Source organism: the organism of the source record quoted next, unplaced genomic scaffold (assembly GCF_019419815.1).
Source record: "Pyrus x bretschneideri cultivar Hongxiangsu unplaced genomic scaffold, Pyrus_bretschneideri_v1 Contig108, whole genome shotgun sequence".
Classification (NCBI taxonomy): Eukaryota; Viridiplantae; Streptophyta; class Magnoliopsida; order Rosales; family Rosaceae; genus Pyrus; species Pyrus x bretschneideri.
Window position 1 is genome coordinate 944964 of NW_025999400.1, and position 8466 is coordinate 953429.

Sequence of the window (8466 nt, forward strand, 5' to 3'; positions counted from 1 at the left end):
CCCAATGTTGGACGAATTTAGGATTATGGCTTGATTCAAACGTAAAATAACAATATAAAACACTATACTAGACTCAAAGAATGCAAAACTAAACTTTAAAACACTAAAACAAACCAAAAGACTCAACCATCACCCAAAACACTCAAAACAGCCTTAAAATCACTTTCTGGGCAGTTTTGAGCACTTTGGTGAATTTGGACGAATTTTGGGAAATAAATTGAATCAAAACACTTTAAAACATAAACTAAACAAAGTCTAAACACTAAAGAACAAGAAAGTAAAGGGGGGGGGGGGTTAGGTTTTGACGAATTTAAACTAAAAGAACAGATTGTAAGTAAAAGCAAAATGTAAATGTGAATGTGTGATAGAATTGAATGGAATGAAGGCTAGCTAAGGGGTTCATCTCCATACATGTTATACTTGCATAATAAAATGATTTCCAATTGCATTTCAATAAATCATGATACTCAACAGCCCAAGTTAACCGTGATGCACTAATTAACCTTCAAATCTTCCTAACGTTATTGAATTGGATGATGCATGCGACAATTCAAAACATTCCCCACAAGTCCTCAACATGAATGCATAGAAGAGGTACAAGCAAGAATCATTACGCTCTATGAAAATTATAAGTGTTGACGAGGCATTCGTTACTATGATTGCATGAAACTTATGCCAAGAATTTGTTTAACGCGATTGTTTATAAGCAACCTCCACTACTTGCGAATATAAGTTCGTAACTATTAGGTGAAACTCACTTATATTCTAGCGTCATATTCATGCATGAAAATTAAGCGCGCATTCTCAATAAACATACATAAATAAGTTATCAATCAAACGGTTAAACAAATTGAATCCACAACTTATGAAACGCAATTAGAAGTAATCAAATCAAAATGCAAGCATAAACATATATTTCGAATCCCCCCCTAGCCAAGGGGGGTTTAGTTGAATTTAAACATTGGAATCAAAGAAACACCTAAACATTCCAACAACTCAAACTTGAATTGTATGAACGTTTAGGCACTCTTCTCTTCCATTCCTCATACGTACAAAACAAAGAGTATTGAAATTAAACATTGAAATCAAAGAAACACCTAAACATTCCAACAACTCAAACTTGAATTGTATGAACGTTTAGGCACTCTTCTCTTCCTCTTCGTTGTAGCACAAGGTCTAAGGATAGTTTGATGGTGTGAATGGTTTGGGGAGTGGTTGGAGTGGCTGCAATGGAGGAGAAAAGTGTTTTGGTGGCTGCAATGAGGGTGTGGAGAGGTTTTGACGAATTTCTGGAATATGGAAGAGTGTATGAATGAAATGTGTATGCAATGGATGCTTATTTATAGGTGAAATGGGGGGAACATGACAGCTAGGAGGGAATGTGGCTGCATGTTTGAATGATTAAAGGATGCATGTGGGTTGGAATTGCATGTGCAATGAATATGTGGCTGCATGTGCAAGGGGACAATCTGAAAATGCATGTGAAAGCTTGTGTTGGCTGCAATGATGAAATGGATGGGAGTGCATGTGGCTTAATTAATTAAAGGGAGTGCATGTGCAATGTTTTAAAGGATGGAATGCATGTGAATATGATGGAAATCTGATGGGAGATGGAATGGGATGTTTTGCATGTGAATTAAAGAGTAAATGCATGTGAATTAAAGAGTGAATGCATGTGCAATGACAGCTAGGTTGAATATGCATGTGGAATGGCTGATTTATTTGAAGATGCATGTGCAATGAAGTGGAATGACAGCTAGGTTATGATGATGAATGCATGTGGCTGATTTAATTGAATAGGAAAGCATGTGGATTTAATGGTTTAAAGGGTGAATGCATGTGGATGCATGTGTTGATGAATGGGATTAGGAAAGGTTTAAATGTCCTAAAACTAAAGGGAACAAGGTTCCAACACTTTGGTCTTCAATTAGGTCTTCAATTTCGTCCAACACTTTGGCTCCAAGCATAAGCTATCCATCCTTAGTCCAAAAGTGCTCCAAAAGTCTCCAAAATGCATCTTTTTGCTCCTTTAGCCCTTTGGACCTACAAACACACGAAAATAGCTTAAAGTACTAAAATAACTAAAGAAACATAACGTAAATGCACGAGAACAAGCCATTTAAGTCGCATGAATATGCTCCTATCAAATACCCCCACACTTATCTTTTGCTAGTCCTCGAGCAAAACAAAACAAAAGAAACCAAAAACAAAACAAAACGAACAAAACACAACCTATACCTTCCAACAATCGTCTCAGGGATTTCCAATGCACATGACAAGTTAAAAATCATTATTCCCACAGATTTTAGCCATCTTTACACTTAAGTACATTTTTAATCATAGTCACCACATACTAGTTCACAATTAAGCATTTAAAACCATGTTTTGAATGTAGTAACATGCCTTTGAGAATTCCCTCAATTCCTTACTAGATGTACTCTCGTTTTTCACACAGATTTTCTAACTTCACACCCTACACTAGTTATATGTGAGAAGATTGATGTAAACATGAAAACGAACACTCACATATATGTATCATAAAGAGAGCAATTTCTGGAGTTAATAAGCATGTTTAGGTATGATCTCATGAATGGAATGCTACTACTTAGAAACGAGAACCAGTGACACCATAAGCTTATACCAAGTTCAAACTCCACAAATTGAAACACATAACAATCAAGATAGAAGTCAAAGGGTTGTAACGAGGCTAGGCTATTGGCTAACAATGAAAGGTGAAGGATAAGCAAACATTCTTAAAGCAATAGTGAGCAAAGTATTGAATTAGGTACTTAGAATTCCCTTTAGAACGCAGAAGTCAACTTTGAACACCCAAGGGGAAGTCACAAAACTTAGGGCCATATTCAACTTTTTGGGCCCTTTCTTCAACAATCACACTTGTGAGTCCATTCTCACTTATTTTCACTCTTTTTCTTTCTTTTCTTCTTCTTTTTCTCACATTTTTTTTTTCTTTTTCCCGTGCCTCCTTTAAGACTTAGGCACATACATACACACAAAAATCCCTTCCCCCACACTTATTTTCTGCAACATATTAATCAAAAGGAATTCATTATCCGTCATGCTTACTATGCTTCAAGAACAAGGGTACGGATGGTCCTAATCTAGGCTAGGTGAGGATGATATGGGTTAACAAAGAACATGGGCTAAACAAGGCTCAACGGGGTTAAAACTTACAACATATACGAAATATGGGAAGTAAGGCTATTTGGCTATGGTGGCAACTACACAACTTCATCTTGATATATGTTATGCAATTCAATGTCATGCTTTGAATGAAACGGATATAAGTTCTAGCATTTAGTTCTATCATGATACAATTGCATTCTAAGTAGCAACCAAGCAAGGATAATGAGATCATGCAACAACTTTAGAAAACAAAGAATCACAGAAAATAACTCTCCAAAGAAAGTAATGGCTCGAGTCTCACAGGGATGTAGCGTTATTATGAGTTTCTTCCTTCAAGCATGTTACAAAAACGAATTTTTCTTTTATGATTGCATGTGAAGTCATACATTATAACCATAACCAAGCATATACCAAGAGTAAATCAAACTTTCATCCATGTTTATAACTCTCTTTAACAGTCATGCAATTACAAACCAAATCCTTATCATTGTGTTGGAAGGTACCCTAAGACACAAACACACAAAAACGACTCAAAACACTCTTTTTAGGCTTTTCGAAACATGTTTTTCAAATTTTTATGTGATTTTCGGAGTTATAAAACAAAACATACTAAAACACTCTAAAACAACTTAAAAATACCTTAAAACAGCAAGGAACAACATTTGAAGTTATGGGTGATAAAATCCCACGAATTTGCATCAAAACACTTTAGTTACCCCCCCACACTTAAATCAAACATTGTCCTCAATGTTTTAAGCATAGATTCACACAAAACATAAGTAAACACACAAAAAGCAACTAAACATATTAAACATGGCATAATGTAATTAACAAAGAGAAGAGTTTAGGGACGCAAATCTGGTTATGGAGTGTAAATTCCCTCTTCTCCTTGGTGATTGCATTGAGGCTTTGATCTTTGTGATTCCACAGGCTTACTCTTGAACTGGTTTCTGCCCATCGTTGATTTTCCTTTGTGCTACTTCTTGAACTGGGCAGCAGGATGGTTCTTTTGGTTTCCCCCGAAGGTCTGAGCTTCCTCCTGTTATCTGTTTCTTTGTTCAATCTTTGCAGGAGTGGTCCCTTCTCTGGAAGTGTAACAACCGTTGAAGATGACTACTCGAGAGCAACGCTAGGTAAGCAATCAGGAATAGATTCCAGGCCGTTGGCTCCAGATCGGAAGACTGACTCCAAGTGCCGGCTGATTGCTTCTTTTACTTTGCCATGCAAGTAAGAACAAGGACAAAGAAAAAGACAGGGAAAGAGCATGATATGAGATACTTTTGTTTTTGACCTTGATGATATGAGATACCTTTGCTTTGAAGAAGCAGTGAATGAATCAGCACATGCTTCAATCCGCCGTTTCCTCCTGGGTCATATGTACTCCAGGCATCTGGTATCATCTTTGGGGAAGAAGAAAGAATTGAGTATTTTGAAAGGCTTTGCTGGGAGTGCGCCCTCAGAGGTGAGGGAGAGTTGGGCATTTTCTTCAGGTTTGCCCTGCCATAAAAGACGAAGGTCGACATATATAGAGATAATATCAAGTGGTGGTACTTTTTACCCTTGTCGACAAACGTTTTGATCCCGCAAATCCGGCTCTTTGAAATAGTGGCGCCTCTTCGATCTTTGAATACGCCTCTTCGATTTCTGAGCAGGCGCCCCTTCGATTTCTGAACGACGCCCCTTCGCTTTCTGAACGACACGTGGTAGTGCAGATGCGGCTCCTTTTGACAAAGCTGCACGCGTCTTCTGAAAAGCAGAAAAAGCGTCGCCGAACTTTGCGCTTGTCGGCTAAAGATGTGTAGATGCGATGATGGCCTCCACGTGTTTTCAGCTTTGTCAGAAATCTTTTGACAAAGTTGAACGCGTTTCCTGAAAAGCCGAGGGAGCGTCGCCTAAATTACGCCGGAAAATCCGGCTCTTTGAATCGGTGGACGCGTCGTCTTGGCTTTTTATAGAGCTATCAATCACCCCAACACACACACTCTGAAGATTTCCCATTCCTGAAACTCGACTCCGGCCCTTTGTGAAATTTTAACTCCATCCACCCCTTCTCTTTGAACACTTTTGAAAAAAAATGGCAAACTCATCGAACCTTAGCTTAGATTTGAGTCTCAGCAGCGATCCGGTTGCGCCCCGTCAAGGTAATGTATGGCGCCCTTCTTTTTTATCTTCTAACGGTCCTCTTTCAGGTGAAGACTCTGTGATGCAGGACGCCACAACAGCTACAATAGTAGCTAAAAACCTCCTCACTCCGAAAGATAGTAGGCTGCTGTCAGGACGGTCCGATGAGTTGGCCGTTCAAGAGTCCCTCGCACTTAGTGTTCAGTGTGCGAGTTCTGTGTCCAACATGGGCCAACGCCTGCTTGCTCGGTCCCGCCAAGTGGAATCGTTGATGGCAGAGGTGGAAAGACTTAAGCAAGAGATCCAGCAGCTTAAGTACGAGAATAGAAGTTTGCATGTGCTTGCAAATAACTATTCGTCGGGGATGAAGAGGAAGCTTGATGAGCTGCAAGAATCTGAGGGTCGAATTCACAGTGACCGTCAAAGGCTTGCGTCTTATCTCCAGAGGCACCTTTTTCCTGGGTCATCCAGCGTTTGGCCAAGTATTGAGGCCTGGAATGCTCTAGCTCCGATGCCTCCCGCTCCGATGGCTTCCGCTCCGATGCCTCCCGCTTCTATGCCTCCCGCTTCTATGCCTTCCGCTTCTGCGCCTCGTAGTGGGGCTTCACGCAAACAACCTTTGTGAAGCTCCACCTTTCTCCATGTTTAGTATCTTTCTCTCTCTTTTTATTTTTTTTATTTTTTTTTATTTTTTTTATTTTTATTTTTTATTAACATAAATAAAGTCAAACGGCATGGAATTGGTCCTTGAATGGAAGGTGATACTTGAAGTGAACCGGCAATGGTTTGAATTCTAGTGTAGGTGCCTGATTCATAAAAAACAGCAAGTTAGTATAAAATGTAAAGGAATTTGAAAAAAACTTACTTGTTTTGTCCGACAAGAACTCAATGACAAACACCACTCCTTTGAAAGTTTCAGGGATATTGGACTTGGCCAGATTGCAAGTGATGGTTATGACTTGTCCAATGTCATCAAATTTAACTTCTTTGGATTTTGTGGTTTCAAGAACGTCCTCTTTGATGAATTCATGACATTCCCTACTTGTCACCTTTGAAAGGGCTTCCAAGATGTCTTTTTCACCTTCTTCTTCCTTGGAAGTCATGAATCTGCAAGGAATAGGGATACTTGTTGGAACGGGGTTAAAAATAATGAAATTTGGAACAACCATACCTGTATTAGATGGCATAGGAGCAATAGGTGCCTCCGGTAAAGGTGTTTCCACCCTTTCCGTGGGTTGGGTGTATTCCTCTTCCTTGTGATTTGATTTTGATGGTTGAGGGTCCGTTCCAACCTCCTTGTCACTTCTCAACATGATAGCATTGGTGTTTTCAAATTCTCCCTTCTGATTTGCAATGGTTGAACTAGGGAGTTCGCCTTGGTCTCGAAACTGTCCTACGAACTCCGCGATCTGCCCAATTTGCTTATCCAAGTGGTCCAACCTTTGTGGTGGCTGCATAGGCGTTGAATAGAACTCCTCATATGGCTGCCAATATCCTTCTTGTTGAGCCTCATTGTCTTGATTTTGTGAGCCCTGCACCAAACAAATTAATTCATTAAGCTTTTGATTATAATCTATTGACGAACTTGAGTTTGGTTGGGCATATTGAATATGAGGTTGTGGTGGCTGCCAATATCCTCCTTGTTGAGCATTTTGAGGTTCCCACCACATAGAGTTTGAATGATCACTCCAATCCGAATTGTAAGTATTGGAAAACACGTTATTCCTTGATTGAAGATTAGATATATCAACTCTTTGCATTTGGGACCTTTCCATGAGCTGTGACAAAAGAGAAGCGTTATCAAGTGCCATGTTGTTCTTAACAAACAAAACACAAATAAAAACTAAATCTAAAAGACAATACAGAAACAAACAATCCAAGGGATTAGCAAATTTTCTAATCCCCGGCAACGGCGCCAAAATTTGATGCGAGATTTATACGCACACAAATTAAACCCTCTTTTTGTCAATTGTAGTATAAGTATAAGCAGGGATCGTTCTGGACCGGGGATTAGGAGGGATTGTTAATCACTTGGATTTGACTCAAAAACATAAAAACAAAGTTAAAAACGTTCACAAAGACTCAAAGGACTCAAAACAAGTTCAAAAGACTCAAAACTGCCTAAAAACACTAACTAGGCAGTTTCTGACCTTAACCCCAATGTTGGACGAATTTAGGATTATGGCTTGATTCAAACGTAAAATAACAATATAAAACACTATACTAGACTCAAAGAATGCAAAACTAAACTTTAAAACACTAAAACAAACCAAAAGACTCAAACATCACCCAAAACACTCAAAACAGCCTTAAAATCACTTTCTGGGCAGTTTTGAGCACTTTGGTGAATTTGGACGAATTTTGGGAAATAAATTGAATCAAAACACTTTAAAACATAAACTAAACAAAGTCTAAACACTAAAGAACAAGAAAGTAAAGGGGGGGGGGGTTAGGTTTTGACGAATTTAAACTAAAAGAACAGATTGTAAGTAAAAGCAAAATGTAAATGTGAATGTGTGATAGAATTGAATGGAATGAAGGCTAGCTAAGGGGTTCATCTCCATACATGTTATACTTGCATAATAAAATGATTTCCAATTGCATTTCAATAAATCATGATACTCAACAGCCCAAGTTAACCGTGATGCACTAATTAACCTTCAAATCTTCCTAACGTTATTGAATTGGATGATGCATGCGACAATTCAAAACATTCCCCACAAGTCCTCAACATGAATGCATAGAAGAGGTACAAGCAAGAATCATTACGCTCTATGAAAATTATAAGTGTTGACGAGGCATTCGTTACTATGATTGCATGAAACTTATGCCAAGAATTTGTTTAACGCGATTGTTTATAAGCAACCTCCACTACTTGCGAATATAAGTTCGTAACTATTAGGTGAAACTCACTTATATTCTAGCGTCATATTCATGCATGAAAATTAAGCGCGCATTCTCAATAAACATACATAAATAAGTTATCAATCAAACGGTTTAAACAAATTGAATCCACAACTTATGAAACGCAATTAGAAGTAATCAAATCAAAATGCAAGCATAAACATATATTTCGAATCCCCCCCTAGCCAAGGGGGGTTTAGTTGAATTTAAACATTGGAATCAAAGAAACACCTAAACATTCCAACAACTCAAACTTGAATTGTATGAACGTTTAGGCACTCTTCTCTTCCATTCCTC